This window comes from Protopterus annectens, chromosome 1.part0 (genome assembly GCF_019279795.1).
Source record: "Protopterus annectens isolate FY-2018-M chromosome 1.part0, PAN1.0, whole genome shotgun sequence".
Classification (NCBI taxonomy): Eukaryota; Metazoa; Chordata; order Ceratodontiformes; family Protopteridae; genus Protopterus; species Protopterus annectens.
Window position 1 is genome coordinate 500,883,318 of NC_056725.1, and position 22,200 is coordinate 500,905,517.

Genomic DNA, 22,200 nt, shown 5'->3' on the forward strand with positions numbered 1-22,200 from the left:
GAGTCAAATCCTATACCCATGACTACAGGGAGCAGCTCATTAATAGCTCAGAGCATTAATCCCCTGGGAAATCTTCTACACTGATTTCAGGATTAGTGAGCCAAACATTCTGTCGTACTAGACTGTCCAGCAAGTCCTTCAGAGTGTTACTTGGCATTTCTTGTTGTAGATCTTTGCATAAAGATAATATTCATCCCTGTTTTCTAAAACTCTTGTACCTTTTCATAACCATGTCATTGGTAGTGATATTAAATCCTCCCCCTTACCACCACCAACTGACAAAGGTAAACTAAATGGTGGTGGTGCAATTTTCGTTTGCCTAGGCTTCTGACACTGTAAATCACTTTACTCTTCATAAATCATCTGCCCTTACTTGATTTCCTCATGACAGCCTTTTACGCGGTAACAAAACTATCTAAACAACAGAACCTTTACATATTCAGAATTCACAAGACATTCTTTACCTTTGATGGTCAAAATTCACAAGTCATCCTCTACAGAAGTACACTACTAGTAAGAGTTACTGGAGGCTAGGGCTTTGTACTCTTACTGTTCACACAATTTATTAACTTCCTATCTCAACATAAACAACTATTTTATATTCGGACTACCTAGTCATGTTTAGAAATGTCCCCTCACTCCCAACATAAGACTTGCACATTTATATCTCTTAATTTTCCACCAATTACTCCAACAAAATACCCTTAAGAAGCCCATGGATGTAAAATAGATGTTCCAAGGTGTCATGATATTAATAGAAGACATAAATGTGATTGTTAATACAGGTTCAGATGACACATCTAAATTGAAATTACAGTTTGGAGCTGCATTGCATAATGGTTTGTTTTATCCATCTGAAGGTACAACCATTGTAGACTCATCCAGATGTAGTGGAACCATCTCTGCCTATATAAAGGACTAACAATATCAAAACTAAATATGACTACAGCAGTGACCCAAACACCCAGAAAGTTGCATGAACTGTACAAAACATTCTCAATAAGTAAAGTCAATGAAAAACTTCGTGTAGACTATGCATGTCATTCATAAAAATATATCTCATGTTAAAAAGTACTATGGGGATGTACAGGAATGCAAAACTGAAGACACATGGGATGAAACTGATTATAGAAAAGACAGTTGTCATGGCAGCAAATGGGTGACTCGGAAGAAGATGAAAATTGAGACAGAAGGGAAAGTAGTGGAACATGTTAACAACTTCAGGTATCTGAGAAAGGAGGTTAAGGAGAAGGGAACTGAATTCGGAGGTCAAAGCTAGAATCTGAGGTGCTGCAGCAAACTGTCAGAGAATGTCAGTAGTAGTGTGTGACAGAAGAATGCCAAAGATGAAAAGTCAGATGTACAAAGCAGTGGTGCAACCAGTACATCTGTGTGGTAAAGAAAACCTAGACATTGAAGGCAGATCAGTTTAGAAAGTTAGAGGTGATGGATATGAAGTTCCTGAGATGAGTGGTAGGATTTACACTGTTGGACAGGTGAAGAAATTATGACATCAAAACAGAAGCCAAAGTAGTTCCATTTACAAAACATGTCAAAGAGAACAGATTACAATGATTTGGGCACATGTACAGGAAAGCAGAAGACGATTTGATGAAGAAGATTTTGGAAAGACAGGAAGAAGGAAAGAGGAAATGAGTATATCCAAGCATGAGATGGATAAAGTGCATGAGAGCAGGCCTGTGGCAGTCAGGCATGACTGTCGAAGAAGGTGGGAGAGTGGCATTGAATCAGGAGAGGTGGCCTGTGGCAGTCAGGCATGACTGTCGAAGAAGGTGGGAGAGTGGCATTGAATCAGGAGAGGTGGCCTGTGGCAGTCAGGCATGACTGTTGAAGAAGGTGGGAGAGTGGCATTGAATCAGGAGAGGTGGCCTGTGGCAGTCAGGCATGACTGTCGAAGAAGGTGGGAAAGTGGTATTGAATCAGGAGAGGTGGCAACAATTCTTGTGGCACCTCAAAACCATGTAGAAAAAAACTGAAAAAAGGGAGATGATGTATGGGACAAAATGATGCCATGCAAATAAAGGGCAGCCACCATGAAGCCATAAGAAAGTGAGCTAATGCGTAGAACTGCACACTGGCACAGAAAAGAAGCATGATAAGCTGACAGGTACTGTAGATTAAATGACAGAGACAGGAAGGGTACAAGTCTGCACAGAGAAATTATCATAAGCGCTAAAGTTGCCTAAACACTGCTAAATCAGCAGTGAAACTCATACATAAAAAATAAAACCTACAAAATGCCTTACTTTAACAAAAACTGATGAATATCACCCGATGTCTGAACAACTCCAGTTGAATTATGAAAAGCTCAAGTCTGAAAATAAGCACAAAGATGCTATTGTAGTAATGGATGGAACAACTACTACTGATGGCACATTTAACCCCTTAACTGGGGAGCATTTTCAGAAGGTCTTTCCCCAGAATACTGTTTGTAGTTGGCATATTTGCTGTTTGATTTAAAAGCCTTACTTCCAAAATCATTCATCATTTATTCATGAAATTTTCAGGAAATGTTAATCACATAAGTGTCTATAAATCACAGTTATACTGGGCTTCTGCCAAAAAAGAAGACAAAGGTGCATATGCATCTTGAATTTTAATTAAAAAAATTAATGTAATTTGTTTGCTTCAATGTATACAAAGAATGAAAAGGTCAATTTTATACTGAAGCACTGCTTTTAGGTCTGAAATCAGTCCACCATAACAAATGTATGTTTCTTGTAGTTTTTTATACTCTATTCTGAAGATAACTGAAAAATAAACATTTGATCTGATGTTGCCCTTTTCATTCTTCCTTACTATTGGGTTACAGATCTAACCCTCAGATCTGACTCGGACACATTTTTTTCAGACTTGGATCCTAGTCTAGAGCTCCTTCCTCTACCCATAATGCCCTATACTCTCTGTAACTTCCTCAGATCTTGTTTGCCACCTAGCTGGTATGAGGTGGTTTCCTGGTGCCTTCAGAGAATTTCCTTGGGTGACGATAAGTCAAGTTTCTTCTTAATTTTTATTTTTATATTGCTACTAGTAGTCTATTGCTCATAGTCTTCTCCTCCCCTTCCTTCAGTATGTCACAGGCATTACGGACTAATTTTTTTTATTTTACCCTTTCTTCCTGTTTCTTCTTCCAGACCAGTTGGCACTTCTGCCTTCTATTCTCTGTTTTATGTTTCTGTATTAAAAAGAAAAAAGGGGGAGATATTATATAAACATTAATCACCTTTCTTTTGTTGTTGTTAGTGACAGGGTTGCTGTTTTCGCTATTGGTTTTGCTGTGTGCTGTGTGCTGTGCTATATTACTTACCTGTTTTATCATAGAATGTTTTCTGTTTTAAGTATGTCAGATAAACCAACTGGCTTCAAGTGCTGCTTGGAATGTGGGCATACGATAGAGGCTTTCGGAGCTGGCCCGTCTACCTCCTGGATGACTCCGCCCACTGATGAGTTCATAGATTTAGTCTCTCTACAGGCGTGAAGAAGCCAGACACAACTGAACCAATCCCTAAGTGACCAGACACGATCTTGGCATCATCTAAGGGTAGACCACACTGGAGTAAAGGAGTACCCACTGCTGCCATGGTCATAGCAACAGCCACTAAAAAGGAACTAGCAGAACAAAGTTCCTGTGTCCACCCCCCTCCAACAGGGAGTTTGGGGTGCTGGACAGGTTTGGTATGCTTCAGCGACCTTCGCCCTTAGGTCACTTAATTATTTGGCACATTTTATGAGACTCAAGAGGGATTTGATCAAAGAACTTTCCAGATACCTCTCAGACCATATCATCTAAGTTAGCAAGTACTACTTCCTCATAGTTGGCTATTCTTCAGTCCATTTTAATCTCGTCCATTAGGTTTATCTCCCACACTGCTGAAATTATCTCACAGGTGGGGAGTTCAGGCTTTGCCATCAGAAGACATGCCTGGATGCGCTTTTGTGACTTTGCAGAACCCTTCACATTCTTGTTCTGTCAACGGTTCCTTTGACGGAGCCTTCTTATTTAGCCCCAAAGTTAAAGACACGCTCTTTAGGTCTGAGCAGGAAGGAAAAACCTTGTCTGCTGTAGGAGTACATTTTTCAACCCACAGCGGACCTTTCCTAGGAATCAATGAGGCAGACAGAAAATGTGTATTGAAAAATCCCAGGGTCCCTTCCAAGATCCACGTGGAGACAGTTCCCCCCAGGGGTGGGGGGGGGGTCAATTAGAATACGCAGTCCCCGTGGCAAAGGTGGTCCGCATAACCAGGGATCAAGGGATACTTTCTCTCTCATCACTCCTGAAAGGAGGCCTGACTGTCCATTTCTGGAGGCAGTCAGAGGTCATTTATCCCTGCACCAAATGGCCTGGCTAGAAATTATAAAAGATTAATTGGTGTGGAGGATAATAACGAGAGGTTATACAATACCATTTTCCCATTCACCCCTCTGGTATCAAACAAAATCCCTGATGTCCCACCCACTCAGAAGAAAGCAGCAGTACTAGAAATAAACACACTGCTAGAAAAAAGAGTCATCCAATATGTCCCCCCAGATCAGATAGAATCTGGAAGTTATTCAAGATTCTTTTTAGTGCCAAAAAAAGACAGGGGACTGGAGACCAGTTTTGGATCTTGCCAAACTAAATCAGTTGGTTCAACATACAAAGTTTTGGATGCCCACAGTTCAGTCCATTTTCTCTTTTCTGCACAAGGACAACTGGATATGCTTGATAGATCTTCAGGATACGTACTGTCACAAAAAAATATCTGGACGACTGGCTCCTGACCGCTGCAACCAGGCTCCAACTAATTCAAGGACGGGACTACTTACTCCAGCTGTGCTGTCGACTGGGGATTTCTGTCAATTATAAAAAATCTCAACTCAGTCTAACTCAGACTATGGAATTCATTTGTGCTCTGTTCAATACAGTCACTCAAATAGCTTATTTCCCTCTGTCTCAGATTCAAATAGCTCAGTTCTAGGTCAAAAAGATCATTCAGAATTATTCTCTTTCAGCCCATCTGATACTCCGAGCATTGAGATCCATTTCACCGGCAAGCACTCTTGTACTGCTGGCAAGATTCCATATGAGAATCCTTCAGTGGACACTCACAGCTGAATGGTCTGTTCTCCAACAACCATTATCCAGTCAAGAAAATATAATGTAAGTTTGCAACAATTGCCCTCTGTGGTGAATCTACTCCAGTCAGTTACAAGAAGGCTGTCCCTTTGTTCACCCTCAAACCAAGGACACAGTGACCATGGACACCTCTTAGATTGGATGGGGAAGGCACTTATTTGGAAGGACAGTCCAGATTGTGTGTGTGTGGGGGGGCACTTCTTGGGAAGGATGGTCCAAGGCACATGGTCCCCAAAAGAGGCCTACACGCATGTCAATGTCCTGTAGATGAGAGCAGTCCTCCTAGCATTGCAGGCCTTCTAAGACACTCTCCCAAACAGGACTGCTGTGATTCAGATGGACGATATGTCAGTGGCCTGATATATCAACAGACAGAGACAAACCAGATCTTACCCACTTTGATGAGAAGTTATGAGAGTATGGCAGTGGGCAGTCTCAGCCAAGTGCTTTCTAATAGCAACACACATCCTGGAGAAGTTCACAGTGATTGTAGACAAGTTAAGAAGGTCTATTCTAATGCCTTATGAGTGGTCTTTCAACATGAAGGTGGCAGAGAGGATTTCCATTGGCGGGGCCAATCATGCTGTGATCTTTTTGCATCTCCCCTCAGCAACAACTGTAGCAGGTTCATTACCCAGAGTCCCCCCGTGGGGCAGTCCCCAAGGGACACTCTACTTCATGCTTGGCCCTCCGGTCTCCTTTATGCTTACTCCTCATTCATAAAATTCTCCAGAAAGCATCTCAATTGAAGAGCACAGTTGTCCTCTTACTGACCTTGTCAGATCTGGTTTTGCTTCCTTTGGCCTCATGTTTTACATCCGCCCTTAAATCTGGATCCAACTCCAAACTTACTGTCTCACCCAACAGATATGATTCGTCTGGACATTTCAGGCGTCAAGTTGACCACATGGTTTATCCAATTCTGTTGATTGCTAGACAGTCCAGGCTCTCCCCAGCTGTCTGTCACATTCTGTTTTCATCCCACAAAGCTTCTACTAGAAAAGTTTACAAAAGAAATTGGAAAATATTTGTTTTTTTTGGCAACAAAAATAATTTAAATCCCTTTTCAGCACCGGTTTCTAAGATTCTTGATGTTTTAGCTACAATTTTCATTGAAGGGGCTAGCTCCACAACTATCAGAGTACAATTAACAGCCATTTCTAACTTTCATATGGCAGTAAATAACTCTTCCTTAGCTTCCTCCAAGCTTTGCAAAACCTTTCTAAGAGGAACGTATTTACTTAGACCTCCTCTAAAGGATCCTACTCCTCCTTAGGATTTAAATGTTGTTCTTCAGGCCTTAACCCAATCCCACTTTGAACCGTCAGCTAGGTCTGAGCTAAAGTTTTTGACCTGGAAGACTGTTTTCTTAGTTGCTATTACTTCTGCCAGAAGAGTGTCTGAATTTCAGGCTCTGTCTTCTAAACCTCCTTATTTAATTTTTTACAAAGATAGGGTATCTTTACAGACCAATCCTTCCTTTCTACCTAAGGTGGTGTCAGAATCTAATATTAATGTTAATCAAGTTATCAATCTTCCAGTCTTCTTTCCAGATTTCTCAAACAAAGAAGAATATATGGTATACCTTTTGGATGTTCACAAACCATTACATTTCTACCTTCATAGGACCAAATATTTGAGGAAATCTGAACAATTATTTGTTTTGTTGTTTTGATTCAAAATTAGGCAAACCAGTTACTAAGGTGACTTTGGCCAAGGGGTTGACTGATTGTATTACTTTTGTTTGTGAAAATGTGGGGATGTCTTTACCAAAACTACAAAAAGCCCATTCCACCAGTTCTATAGCAACTTCTTTAGCCTTTTTATCTAGAATTTCCTTGGATGATATTTGTGCAGCTGCAACTTGGGCTAATCCTCATACCTTTCTTGCTCAGTACAAATTGGATCTAGTCTCTAGGGAAAGTGCAGCTTTTGTCTCAGCTGTGGTCTAGAATATCCTTCCTTAGAGTCCTCCTGGGATTTAGGTAGCTGAGGACTTTGTCCCAACAGTTGAGGAGTGAATGAAAATGGCAACATCAGATAAAAAAGTTATGCACTCATCATAATGTTCCATCTGTAATGTCTATTTTCATTCTTCCTCAACTTCCCACCCACCAACCCACTTTATTCCTGGAAAGATAAAAGGATATTGGAGGAACCTGTGTTCCTTGTTTGAGACCCATATTCTGTTCTTTCTTTATTTTCCACTGCTGTGTAGGACTTTGAGCAGAAAACTAGATCTGAGATGTATAAGGTGACTAGAGCATTATGGTTAAAGGGAGGAGCTTAAGAGTTCAAATGTTCTACGATTTGGAAGAAGCGGCCAAGTCAGATCTGATGATTGTATCCAAACCCAACAGCTGAGGAAGAATGAAAATGGAAAACACACATGGAACATTATGCTGAGTACATACTTTTTTGTACTATTACTCCTTTTCAGAGAGTATTCCTGTTCCCTTGATTCCTTATCTGTCACCTTCCCTTGTAAACCCCTTTTATTAACCTCTCAACAAGCATTCCGTATCAAAAAACACCCACTTTCCACTCCCCCTCATCCCTGTTCCCATCCACTCTATATAATTCCTTATGTAATTCCTCAGCTATATCCATAGATTCTTTCTTACTCTATATCCTTTTTTCCACCATTACCTTCCAATGACTGCAGTCCCTGTTTGCCTTTGGATTATTCAGCCACCTTTCAAGTTATCTCACCACAACATTCTGCTATGCTCACAACAAGTCCCTTCCTCTCTTAATCTGTGCCTTCACCTTCCTCAGTATTACTCCTTTGATCTGTACTTTAAGCATCTCTGTTGTAAATCTTCTTCCCTTTACTTCATTTCTGCTGGCAATTTCTAGGTGAGCCCATTGTGGCTTATAACATTCTCTCTTCCATTTTCTCACTCACCTATTTCACAGATTATCTTGCCCATCTGTACTCTGTCTTCACACCATTCCAGAGTTTATCCCCTACATGGTTATCACTATGTTCTTCTTTTAGCTTTTCCCGGTTAGGGGTTACCACAGCGGAACTACGGTCTGCTAATGATTGGCAGTAGATTTTTACGGTGCCGAGGTGCCAGCTCAACACCCAACCTTCAACGAAGGCACGCCCATTCTACGCATGTCTTTCGAATGCTGGGAGGACATGCAGACTCCACACAGAAGGCGCTCCAGCCGAGAATTGAATGGGAGAACCTCTTGCCGTGAGGCAACAACACTACTGCTGCACCACCCATCTCCTTAAAAAACCTCCCATACCATGTTCTTAAGCTACTTTTTTTCCTATTTTCTGTCCTCCCATGGATTAAGCTGCCATCTACTTGTTCTCTCCCCTTCTACCCTCCCTATCCAGCTAATGTGATTAAAGCTGTTAGATCTAGTATATAGTTTTACTGACCTCTCCATGCAGTTCCAATAGGTCTTATCAACCCATGCTTCCCTGCACACACTAAATTCCTAACAGCCTCCCTGCAGTCCTTACTTCCTGTTCTGACCATCTACCCTAACCCCTCAAAACCTTCCCCATCCTTCCATCCTGTACTCACGCATCATTCAAGTCCTTCTTAATACACCCTTAGTTGTCCTCATAAACCCTCCTGCTGCCATCTTCCATCACATGTCTACTGTTCACTATTACTCCTCAATTCTACCCCTTCTAGCACCCAACTAAGCTAACTTAACTATCCTGTTGCCTTCCAAAACAAAAGTATAGTACTCATTCCTTCTTATACACCACAAACACACAAAAGCCTTCTCTTCCTTCACCACTTAGTGTGCAGACTGCCAAATGCACATAAGTATTAAATACTGCTAAAATCTGTCTTCAGTACTTCCTTACATCATTATTTGGAACTAATGCAACACTATATCATTCTACATATATTTTCAGAGCACTCTTTTATGTCATTTCCTTGTACATACTTATTCAACACATGCCTAAAGCCACTCGGTGGTGTTAACCTTGGTGATTTGGTAACATTGACTAATGTTGATGTGGCACTCCAACCGCATGTACAAATGGGAAGAAGGGGGACTGATGACAATGACATTCATAAACATTTAAAGTGAAAGAAAACATTCCCTTTGCATGATAAAATAATATGCTGCATGTAGTGACATCTGGTAGTTGGTGCAAAGGGTTAAGGCTGAGAGCTGTACGTAGTTCCAGTGGTACAGTTTTTAATTCCCTCAGCTCTCATTGTCCTGTTTGACCTGGAGATAGACACTTAACTAGATGTTGCTTCCAGGTCTCTCCTAAAAAGCCTACCTGGCTAACAAATGGGTATTATTATGTTTATTCTTGCCATTAGATGCTCAGTACTTTGTAACCATTTCACTTAAACATGATATCAAATAAACAAACCAGTAAATACACAAATACACTAAAGAAATCATTCCTGTTCCGCAAAAAACATTACTTCTATTCCTTCCAAACTGTAACTAGCCCATACAAATTATGAATGGAGGAGTCTTTTACCCTTCCTGGACTTATCTTCTGTATGAGGCATCTTCCTCCTTAAAATTTTCATAGACCATAGGTCTCATTTCTCCTTTTTGAAGTTCTGCAGGATACCCCAACTCCCATTAAACATCTAACCTGCACTATGGGGCATTGTTAATCTTCAGTGTGTCACTTTCCAAAAATACAGCATACTGTCCGCTCTTTACATAATATCTCACACACTGTCCCCAAAGAAAGGTACAGCATAAACTCTTGATAATAATTACTTTTCCCAAACACAGAAGTACAGAAAATATTTACACATTATGGCTCAGTCAACACGTCTGCAGGGAAACATTGCAGCAATTTTTATGAATGCATTATTATGTAAAATATCCCCATTACTTTTAGCAACTCACTGCTAAAAATTACAGCATAAAACTCCACAATAAAAATGCACCCATGCAGAGCAAGCACATTTATAATTCCTCAAGAAATACACCGTTACAATGAACCCCACATACATTTTTATGTAGGTTGATTTCTTTTGTTGACATGATTGCACTAATTCAGAACTAATAATCAGAGAGACTCGCTTAGTCATAAAATCAGTGTTATATAGTGCCTCTGGTTGCTCAAAGGTTAGTGTTTGTTTTTTTCAGTGTTTACACAAGCATTGCCCTTTTCATGGTGGATCTCTAGTCAGAGTTCAGCTGAACACCAAAACAGTTCATATTTCCTCACTTTCTCTTCAGGTTAATACCTTCCTATTAGAAGTGCGAATTTTGCTGCTGCAAGGTTTAGCACTTAGAAAATTTAACTGTGAGTCAGATGACCAACAATGAATTCTTTAAACTTGCTGTTAAACTTTTAAAGTATTTTGGGGGTTATTTCCAAAATATCCCTGTTGCTTATATATACTGTCTGTGATTGCTGTACCTTGGAGTAAGGGGAATACTCTGAGACACACAGCCTTGGATTTAGTATATAGCCACTCACATTCATACTTTGTTGAGCTGTTCTGAGGACTGTATTTATGTGGTTTCCTAAAGTCTTTAAGACAAAACTCCCCATGATTGAAACTCACTGAAATAATAATTTTAAAAGTGTAGTTTTTTTACTCCCCCCCAAAAAATTTTGCCTTGGGTGTAATAGTTGTGGCCCCTCTTCTCATTTGTATGACCAAACAAGACCATCAGCGTTGGGGAAAAGTGAAAAAAGACACACTTTTAAACTTGAAACTTCAATTGACTGCAGCCACTATGAGTTATGCCACAATCATTTATCAGGTTTCCCAGTAAATGGCCCTCACAGAGATAGTCTGTAGATTGATGTTATGGTCCTCAAAATTTCAAAAGGCACCTCTGAAAGCATACCATAGTGAATAACTTCCATCTGAGAATATAATTCTCACCAAGGACAGAGAGTAGAAAAGGCATAAGAAAAGAAAGGGCAGCTCTGTCAAAAAAGCAGGATGCAACACTAAAATTTCCACCAGCCTCTACCCTTACTTTTCTTAAGGCCTCAGTCATTCATTCAATCATCTGTGATCTACAATATCCAACTGTAGACTCGGGAACCCCTTCCACCAATAGTGCACAAGCACAGACATTCTTGGACATTCTTCTTATGGACTTTGTTGATATAAACGCCCTAGAATTAGAGTACCCACTAACGGAAATAAGATCTTAGACTTTTCTTCACTAATATGGGGTCATCTTCCACCATCCCTTGCATACCTTCATCACTTGTTAGGTCTAACCATAAAGCTATCTCCTTCAAAATAAAATTGAATCCAGGGACCACTTCCACCCCTGATACCATTAAAAATTTCTTCAGGGCAAGCTACTTGTGTCTAAGTGATACATTGGCAAACAAATTTCTCAGAGGTCCCAGTGAACTATACTGAATATGTGGAAACATACTCCATTAAGCTATATCAGCATGTAAACAACTGCGTAGATGCGGCTGTATCTGGTAGCAACAAGGAAAGGGCCTGCCAGAAAAACAACCCCCCCCTCACAGTGGACCATTAATATTATCAGGCTTTACAATAAAAGGAAGACATTACTGGCTAAAAGTAAAAAAGAGCAATACATAGAATAATAGAGCCTTGTCATTAAATTAATCAAACATCTCAGGTGCTTAATTAGATCTACTAATGCCAAGTTTGAGAAAAAAATATCTACCCAAGCAAAGGATAATCACAAGGTCTTCATTAGTTATGTTTGTAATCTTAGGATCACAGTGCAACAATGCACACTGAGCTAATTGCAAACTATTACCTACAGGAAAGTAGAAGATACAGCTAACCGACTGCCCCCCTCCCTCCCATCTGTTTCACATGAACTATCTCAAACTGTCTCACCACCGGTAATCACACAAGAGCAAGTCCTGAAAGCACTATCAAAAGCAAAAAACACTGTGTCAGTGGGTCCTGACAGAATTCCAGGATGTATCTTAAATAGCACGAAGCACAATTTAACCACACCCCTAACAACACTGTTTAACCTTAGCCTCCAAACAGATTTTGTACCAACTAAATGGAGAACAGCAACAGGTATCTCCTGTGCATAACAGAACCTTCCATGGACCAAAAAAATTAAGAGACCAATGATTCTGACCAACTTGGAGTTTATCAGTAAGGAGTTAGGAAACCTCTAAACATTGGACTCATCTCAGTTTGGATTCATCAAAAGCAAGTCATGCTTACTCAGCCTGGCAGACATTTTTAAAAAGGTCACCGAGCAATGGATCAACAGTACACACTGAAGATGAGCCATTAAACCAAGGCCTCATTTGCCTTTGTTGGTGATAGCTCAGGGGAATGTAAAAGATCTCACAGCACCTATCAAAAAGAGTAGAAGTCCTTTATTTGAATACTGGATCTGAAGTAGTTGACTTCATTTGGTCTTTAACCTGAGGGTTACGGATCCATATTGGATCTGACACGGCCGCATATCCAGCATCTGATCTGAGCTCAAAGCTCCTCCCCTTACCCATAATGCCCCGTCTCCTTCCTCTCCCAGATCTCATTTGCTGCTGGAAAAGCAAGCATCGTGGTCTGAGTTCTAGGCGAGTCGCTGGGTTTTGTGAGTGATTTTTTGAGATTTTAATATCCTTCTTAACTTCCTTTTCTAGGACTCCTGGTTTATCATCTCCTGTTAAAACCATTTTGGTAGCAGCTCACAAGTCTTCCATGAGAAGAGTATACTGTAGCAAGTGGAAACGGTTTTCCATATCAGCCTCGCAGTATGCACTGGATCCTTTTACTGCTCCAGCATCAGCAGTATTGGAGTTTTTGGAGGGGATTTTTCAGCAAGGTGCCAGTTCCTACACAGTCAAAGTCCAGCTGGCCTCAATCTCCACTTTTCACGTTGGGGAAAACATGACTTTATTGGTCTCTTCTAAACTTTGCAAGACCTTCCTTAAAGGTACTTTTCTTCTAAGACCCTCAGTAAAGGACCCCGTGCCTCCATGGGACCTTACCTTAGTGTTTCAGGCTTTAGTCTCACATTCTTTCGCACCTGCAGCCTCGGTAAATTTGCAGTATCTATCTTGGAAGACTGCCTTTTTGGTTGCCATTACTTCTGCCAGGAGAATGTTGGAACTTCAAGCACTATCCATCAAGGTTCCTTATATGATTTTTCACAAGGATAGAATGTCTTTGCGTACTAACACGTCCTTTCTTCCGAAAGTAGCGTCAGAAGCCAATGTTAATCAGACTATCAATCTTCCAGTTTTTTTCCCTAATTTCCAGAATAGGGGTGAATATAAATTACATCTGCTGGACGTGCACAGGCAATTACAAATCTACTTGCGCAGGACAAAAGTTTTTTGTAAATCTGATCAGTTGTTCGTTTCTTACTCAAAACCCTTCATAGGAAAACCAGTCTCTAAGGTGAGGATTGCTCGTTGGATTTCCCAATGCATTATTCGAGCGTACTCTGTCAAGGGAATTTCCCCTCCAGGTCAGGTAAAAGCACATTCTACCAGATCTATGGCTACTTCAGCTGCCTTTTGGTCCAGGGTGTCACTGGATGATATCTGTTTTGCAGCTACTTGGTCCTCATCTCATACCTTCATTTCACATTATAAATTGGACATCATATTCAGGAACAGGGCATCCTTTGACTACGCCGTGCTCCAGAATATCATTCCATGAGGGCCACCCAGGTGTTTTGTAGCTGGGGACTCTGTCCCGCAGGTTGAAGACCAAATGAAGTCAACTGTATTCCTTGCCTAGGCCCTGACCACGATGTGCCTTGCTGTCAGTTTTGTGCTTTATTTAATCAGCGCACTATCCGTCGTCAGTATATTTTTGCCTCTAAATATTTCGGTTCACGGTTTAATTTTCCAGTAATATCGTCAGTTAGCCATCCCACTACCGGGATTATGAAAAAATGCAAAGATAAAGACAGAGACAGGCCGCCGAGGTCCCAAACTGCTGATGACGCTTCTCCTAAGCCAGTTGCCAGTTCGCCGATACTCAGTGAGGCACTTTCGCAGCCCCTGATACCTGCTACTTCTGATTCGCAGGCCTCTACTGAGACCCCTTCAGAGTCTGGTATGCCACGAGATGCTTCAACTATGGAACCCGCGGATGTCTCTGCCTTGGATGGGTCCAGAGCCGCTGTGCAGGCACTGGCTTCTGAGGGTGTATTCAGGCCTACGGACTTGCATTTTAAACTGACGCCTCCTTCTTTACTTAGGCCTAAATCTCGATCCATGCCTAAAAAACTGACGTCCAGGCCACATGCTCAGGCCTCTATGCCTAAAAAACAAATTATAAGAATGGCTGAAGATCTAATAACTCTGATCAGGGGTAGCCAACCCCCCCCCCCCTTCTAAGAGGCCTAGGATGGAAGTTGAATATGAATCTTCTGATCAGGATTCTGTTGTTTCAGATTCTTCTGATGATCTGAATTTGCCCTTATCTACTTATGTAGATTCTGATGCAGAGGACTGCATTCCCTCTGCTTCCCCTCCTGAGGATTTGTCTTTTGGGCAAACCTTACATACTCTTAGGGAGCATTTCCACTGGGAAAGCCAGGATTTTTCTGATTCAAAAAAGAGGCTTAGGGATTTCCTTCTCCTACCTCAGCATAGGCTTTTAGCTATTCCTCCTGTACTGGACATTGTTGATGATGCTTTTTCGGAATCTAGTTTGGCCCCTGATTCCCTGCCTCCGGCTCCCAGAAAATCTGACAAATACTACAGAGTCCCTGAGTACCACAAGTTCCTTTTTTAAAATCCTATTGTAGATCCAGAGACTATTTCACAGGGGCCCAAGGGCATTAAGGCTTCTACTGCTAAAAATCCTACCCCTTCTGATAGAGACTCCAGGGTGCTGGATAGATGGGGTAAGAAGGTTTACACTTCTGCAACCTTGGCCATTAGGGCTTTAAACTGCCAGTTTCATATGTTAAAGTATCAGCAACATGTTATTGGACTGCTTAACCAGAAAATTATGTTGATTCCTGACTGTGTGGAAAATAAAGAATTACAGGATTTAATGCATTCTGCTGAACAAGTTGGAAAACATACTGGCCCTCTAAGAATTGATCCTTTCCAGCCCCTTCCAGGTCTTCTCAAGCCAAACCCAGACACAGCAAAAACCCCAGGTTTCAGTCCCAGGGGACTCACAGAACTAAGCAGTGGGGGGTCTCTACTTCCAAATCTGGGAATAAGACTCCCCCTATGGTAAACTGTCTCAATGACTTTCTTTTAAACTTTTCAAGCACTTATCAACTGATTGCCCCTTTGGGGGGAAAGATTGCTCTTCATGCAACGAATTGGGAATGTGTTACCCAGGACAAATGGGTTTTAAATATAGTATCCCAGGGATACAGATTTCACTTCCACATGTTGCCAACACCAAACGGGTGGCTGGACCTACCCCAGAATCAGTGGGCAGAGGCTCAAAAACAAATACTTTCTCTCTTAAGCATGGGGGCTATTCAACTGGTACCAGAAGTGGAAAAGGGACAAGGTTTCTACTCGAGACTTTTCCTGGTACCCAGAAAAGACAATTCATGGAGTCCTATCCTGGACCTGTCTACTCTAAACACCTTTTTGGAGATTCCAAAATTCAAGATGCTGACTCTTCACCAATTACTTCCTATGCTAGGCAAAGATGCCTGTTTGGCAACACTAGATTTAAAAGAAGCATACCTGCACATCCCAATCAGGGATTCTTGCAGAAGATACCTATGCTTCAAAGCAGGCTACACGCACTGTCAGTTCTCTGCTCTGCCCTTTGGCTTATCTACTGCACCCAGGGTATTCACAAAGTGCCTAGCTCCAGTTATTGCATTTTGCAGGCAAAGAAATATTCAAATATACCCATACCTGGACGATTGTCTAATTCAGGCAGAAAGCCAGTACATACTTTTGAATCATCTGGCCTTTGTACAAAGGGTTCTAACTTGTCTGGGGTACACCAGAATGAAAAGAAATCACACCTGGTACCCTGTCGACAAATTATATTCCTGGGAGCAAGCTTGAATACAACTTCCCAGATGGCTTACCTCACACCAGAGAAACAAATTCATTTGACAACCTACTTCAAACAAGTGGCCACAAAAACCCTGCTATTTGCAAGACAAATACTGCAAGCCTTGGGGTTCATGGCCTCCTGTATTCTTCTAATTCCATATGCAAGACTGCATATGAGGAAACTACAGTGGTATCTAAAAAGCCTATGGTGTCAACATTCTCAAGACTTAGAAACAATGATTCCTATCATACCTTGCCTACGCTTAGAGTTCCTTTGATGGACAGAGGCCTGCCACCAAAACAAGGGACTACCTTTCACACCACCCCCTGCCACCCAAACCCTAACAACAGATGCATCAGACTATGCATGGGGGGCTCACCTGGCAGGGAAGTACATTCAGGGAAAATGGAACCCAAGTCAAATGCACCTGCATATCAATCAAAAATAAATGTTAGCTGTACAGAATGCTCTGACAGCCTTCAAGGAACACATTCTTCCAGGACAACTAATGGTGAAGATGGACAACACCAGCGTTATGTGGTACATAAACAAGCAGTGGTGTACACATTCTTACCCCCTCTGCAGACTAGCCATGGCATTGTGGAACACAGCCTTGAGCTACCAAGTGCACCTACAAGCTCAATTCCTGCCAGGAAAATTAAATACACTGGCAAACGGGCTAAGCAGAAACCTCATGGACCCACACGAGTGGAAACTGGAACCAAGGATTTTCAACATGTTGACAAGCAAATGGGGGAGCCCAGATATAGACCTGTCTGCCTCTCCCCAGAACTAACAATTGGACAAATTTTGCACAAGGACTCCCCACAAACAAGCCTGGAAAGTGGATGCTCTGTTCTTCAGCTGGAAAAACCTATCAGTCTATGCCTTCCCCCCTCTGCCTCTGCTCTCCAAAGTACTACTAAAACTCAAACAGCACTGGTACCCCCTCCTGTGCAGTGTGTCATGGTTATCTCCATGGCTCTTGCCTCAGACTCCTTCCTTGCTGTCTCAGCAGGAGAACCAGATTCTGCACCCTCAGCTTCTAACACTGAACCTTGCAGCCTGGCTAATTACTTAATCTCTCCTTTACCATCCCTCAACAAACCTGTGATGGATATCATTTTAGAGTCAAGGAGGCCTAGTACTAGAAAATCGTATGCTGAAAAATGGAAAAGATTCTGTGCCTGGAACCATTCTCAAGGGATGAGCACAGCAGCGTCCAATTTACCTCAGATCTTACAATACTTAACTGAGATGCTTCACAAGGGCCTGTCTTTTTCCTCCATTAAAATCCACACCTCAGCCTTTTCAGCTCGTTATAACACAGAACTTCCCTTCTTCTCTCAGCCACTGCTCAAGCAGTTCCTCAGAGGGGCCAAAAATTTTAGACCACCCAAGAGAGCTCCAACCCCAGCCTGAGACCTTAACTTTGTCTTGGAGAAACTCACTCTACCTCCTTTCGAGCCAGCTGCTACTGCAGACTTAAAATTTCTTTTTTGGAAAACAGCTTTCCTTTTAGCAATCACTTCAGCTAGAAGGGTATCTGAATTACAGTCTCTTATGGCAGTGGAGACTTTCAATCATCTTTCATGCGGACAGGGTGTCCCTCAGAACCAATCCAACCTTCATGCCCAAGGTGGTATCCAGTGTGGCCCTTAATCAGTCCATTCATTTGCTAGCCTTCTTTCCCAATCCACAGAATAAAGGGGAACGGATACTGCCTTCCTTAGATGTGCACAGACAACTTAGATTCTACTTGGACAGGACTAAACCTCAAAGGAAATCTGAACAACCGCTGGTGGCATTTGCTGCAGGGGCAGAGGGGAAGGCCATTTCAAAGCAAACCATTTCTAAATGGATAAGCCATTGCATTCATTTCTGCTATAAGCACCATGGAAAACCTATCCCCCAGGGGATCAGACCTCACTTTACCAGGGCTGCATCTACCTCTACAGCCTTTCTCAGTGGCATCCCTACCAGGGACATCTTAGAAGCCGCTACCTGGAGTTCTGTACATACTTTCACCAAGCATTATTATTTGCCAATTTTCTCTAAATCCAGAGCTGGCTTTGTCACTGCAGTCTTGCAGGGACTTATAGTTGGCCCTAATGCTACCTAAATTCCTCCTCCCAACCATAGCTTTGGGAGAGTACCCAAATGTAACGACTGCAACAGTGAAACACGAAGAACATAGTACAGTTGTGTACACTTACCGTAAATGTAAATGTTTGAGTGTATTCACTGTTGCAGTCCTGGTTACCCTCCCTCCAGCCCCTTAACTTCTTTTGACTTACCTGTACTTTCCTTTACTATGCTTAAAAGCCATTTTGGTGTATTTGCTTTTTTGTTGGAGGTATATCTTTGTACTTTTTATTTAATTGCTTCCCATTAGGGAGGCACCTGACATCTGGGGCAAGAAAAAACTGATGTAATGGCATCGGCTGCATGTTTTATACCCCTGACAACCTGAAGTCATGGAAGAAGGGACAGCAACTGACGCAGGACCCAAGACTTTGTTAATCAGGCCGGCTGAGGACTACCTGTAAGCAGATAACCCAAATGTAATGACTGCAACAGTGAATACACTCAAACATCTACATTTATGGTAAGATTACACAACTGTACTTTATGTACTCACCATAACGCTCCAACTGAGTAGTTGTACCTCATTTGTCATCAACCATTCCCCCCTCCTTCTCCCTACCTTGTCACTTTGTGCAGGCTATATATAGAAATGGATACCTCAGGGATGTCCTGGGGCTTGTCTTGGTTTAGGAAATTTGGGTTGTCAGTAGTGGTAAGGTATTGTTCAGCTGGGTATGTGTTATGCATGGGGCAGCAAACTCGATCTGAAGGGAGGAAGGAGACAGGGGTCATTATGGGTAAGGGGAGGAGCTTGGAGCTCGGATTAGATGCTGGATATGCGGCCGTGTCAGATCCGATACAGATCCGTAACCCACAGGTTGAAGACAAATGAAGTACAACTACTCAGATGGAACATTATGGTGAGTACATAACTTATTTTTTACAACTTATTTACATAAATACATGTGTACATACTTACATATTTTCATAATTTTTCTTTTTACAACAGTCACAATAAAAAAAAACAACATTGTTTTCTTTACTACACCCCCACTCCTTCCACAACCACCATTTTATTCTTTCTATAATCGCTGGAAAAACTCATTTCCCATTGAATATTACTTCATTGAGTCTTTCATTCCAAATAACCCATGTGACATAAAATATTCCTCTATGTATTTTCAACATATTCTCTTTTTTAATATCCTTGTAATAACCATATGTTGCCATATCCACATTTATTTCTTTTTCATTTATATTTTCAAAAATAAAATTTCTTTGCACTTCTTCCATAATTTTCTTACTCTTTTACATGTGAAAAACACATGATCTGGTGCTATCCAAGTCATTATTGATCACAGATGGGAGTAGGAACTGATATTGGATCCAAGCCAGCATTGCAAGAGACAGCTCCTGAGTTCAAACTCCTCCCCATCCCAAAATCCACTGCTACTCACAACCCTCAGGTCTCATTTGATGTAATTTCCAAGTAGACGTGCTCCCTGCTGCTCAACGCTATTAGGTTCAGGTAAGTATTTTAATTTAGTTTTTTGGGGGGTTTCTTTCTCCCGTTTTGTTTCTCTTGCTTTCCTTTGTCTTGTAGTTAGTTTCCTCCCCTCCCGACAGCCATTAGAGTGGTTTGTTAGTCTTTCCTGGGTTCCCGCCTTGTTCTCTCATTCTAAGGTCTCCTTTTTCTCTCCTTTCTGCCTTTTTCCCACCCCCCTTCCTTTTGTCTGAGTAGGTGTGTGTGGTGGTGGGTTTTTGGTGTGTGGTCACCCCAGTATGTCTGACAAGCCCACCGGGTTCAGGCATTGCTCCTCGTGTGGTCAGATGCTAGCTCCTGCCGACACTCATGAGGAGTGTGCCTACTGCCTAGGAGAGCCCCATCTAGAAGTTGAATGTGAGATTTTTGCTGCAGTCAACCCCAGGACTCTCCTAGAGCATAGAAACAAATTATTGCTCAAGGAGCTTGCTAAAGGGAACCCTGGTTTCGGGTTCCACATCCAAGCCTTCCTCAGATCCCCAAGAGAAAGTCTTCTTCCTTTCAGGACTGTCATGAAAAAAGTAGAGGCTCTCAGATAATAGTTCCCTAGATTCAAGCCCAGCCTTTGGGGCTTCGGCTGCAGGGTATTCGGCTCCAAGAGTGTCAGCTCTCCTTGTCAGATCCGAGTCCTCAGAGGTCCTCGGATCTGAACTGGCCCAGACCTTCCTCAGATCTGACCCTTCCCTCAGATCCAACTGCGGGTCCTTTGCAGCCTTTGTATCCAGCTAGGGCTTCGGATATGACTGACTTGTCAGATCCTATCATCATTGAAGACTCCCCAGCCACTGCTAGGAAGTCGGATCAGAGGCAGACCAACACATCTCTCTCTAGAGACCATAGGCCATTGGCTAGTTCGGGCCATTCCTCCATATCCTCCTGGTCCACCAGAAGTCTGCTCCCTTCTGATATGGATCGGATGATGAGGAAATTTCTCAAAGCCCAAATCGATCTGGGCTTGTTGCCATCCCCTAGCCATTTGCCCAGGGGGCTCTTCACTATCCTCAGAACTCCTGTCTTCCCAGCCAACTCATGCGAGTTTGGTGCCCCATGACCAGAGCATCCACAGGGAAAGGCTGGCGGTGTCAGATATTGTTTCCTTTCCCACACTATCTGGGTCGCTAGCTGGCTCATCTCCATTGCCCTTGGAGCCAGCGATGCCTTGGCCGTGCAAGGTCCACGGGGGTCACCGGGGTGGGGACTCAAGTCCAAAGTGTTCAGACCATTTCCACCCTTTGAAGTCATCCACTTTGGACAGCTCAGGGCCAGTATCACCCGGGGACATCGTTGCTGTGTCAGGGTCCCCTCTTCCACTTCGGTCGGCTGTGTCCAGTGAGGAGGAGGGGAGGGGACTTTTTCCAGCCCGTTGGTCTTCCAAGCCATGGAGAGGACTGTCTCCGGATGGTTGGCTTCCTCTACCTCAGCTCTGGATTTTGCTTTGGGTGGCGAGACCTCATTATCTATTCGGTGCCAGCCCTCCCGTGAGCGCCTTCAGATGTGCATTACCCCCCGTCAAGGTCCCTTCCTCTTCCGAGTCCTCCCTGGAGCCCAATGTGGAGGATCCTCCCCAGAAGAGGATGTGCAAGAGGAGGCAGTTGGACTCCCTTTGATAGTCCCTCACTGAGGATACAGATTTAGAGGAATGAGACGGGTCCCCCAGGCTTCTGCCTGAGGAGGTGTCCTTTGGGGACATCCTTGAGATCCTTAAAGAATGGGATGGTTGGTTTTCCCCAACCCTGACTTCGGTGGAATCCATGTTCCTGAAGGCCTTTGGGATGGGCCCATCTTCTTCCTGGGTGTTTCCCCTGCAGATGAGCTTGTCCAACTCATTGCCAGCAGGGCATGAAAGGAGCCGGACACAGTAGAACCTGTCCCTAAGAAAGCGGACAAATTTCTGAGTCCTCCTAAGGATAAAATTTTTTGGAGCAAAGGCGTCCCCATTAATGCCATTATGGTTGCCATAGCCACCAAAAAGGAGCTAGCTGAACAAAGCTCCATGGTCCATCCCCTGAACAGGAAGTCTCAGGGAATTGACCATTTTGGGAAGCGTGTGTATGCCTCTGCTACATTTGGATGGAGGACTACAAATTACATGGCACATTTCACACAGCTGCAAAGAGATTTGGTGTCGGAGCTTTCCTCTTCCCTTTCAAAGTTGCAGCCTCCGGAGAGCCATAAGCTAGTCTCTCCAAAGCTATCTACTCTAACATTCCTTGCTAATGTCTCGAAGAGGTCGATCTCTAATGCTGCAGAGGCCACCTCTCGAGCATTGGTCACAGGCATTGCTGTTAGACATCATGCCTGGCTTCACCTTTGTGGGTTTGCGGAAAATTCAAGGCATCTTTTACCACTGCCCCCATTTGACGAATCTAAAGTGTTTGGTCCCTCAGTCAAAGAAGCCTTAACCCATAGCGAGCAGGAGGGAAAGACTGTCCACAGTAAGGATCAAGTTTTCTACTCCCCAGCAGTCCTTCTCCAAAAATAAGCAG

General features: G+C 42.7%; 1 protein-coding gene across 5 annotated transcripts in view; it reads left to right on the forward strand.

The window, feature by feature from the left end:
* Window positions 1-22,200, forward strand: part of SLC29A1 (solute carrier family 29 member 1 (Augustine blood group)) — a 1,418,904-nt gene that overhangs the window by 633,408 nt on the left and 763,296 nt on the right. The gene's annotated exons all lie outside the window — the stretch shown is intronic.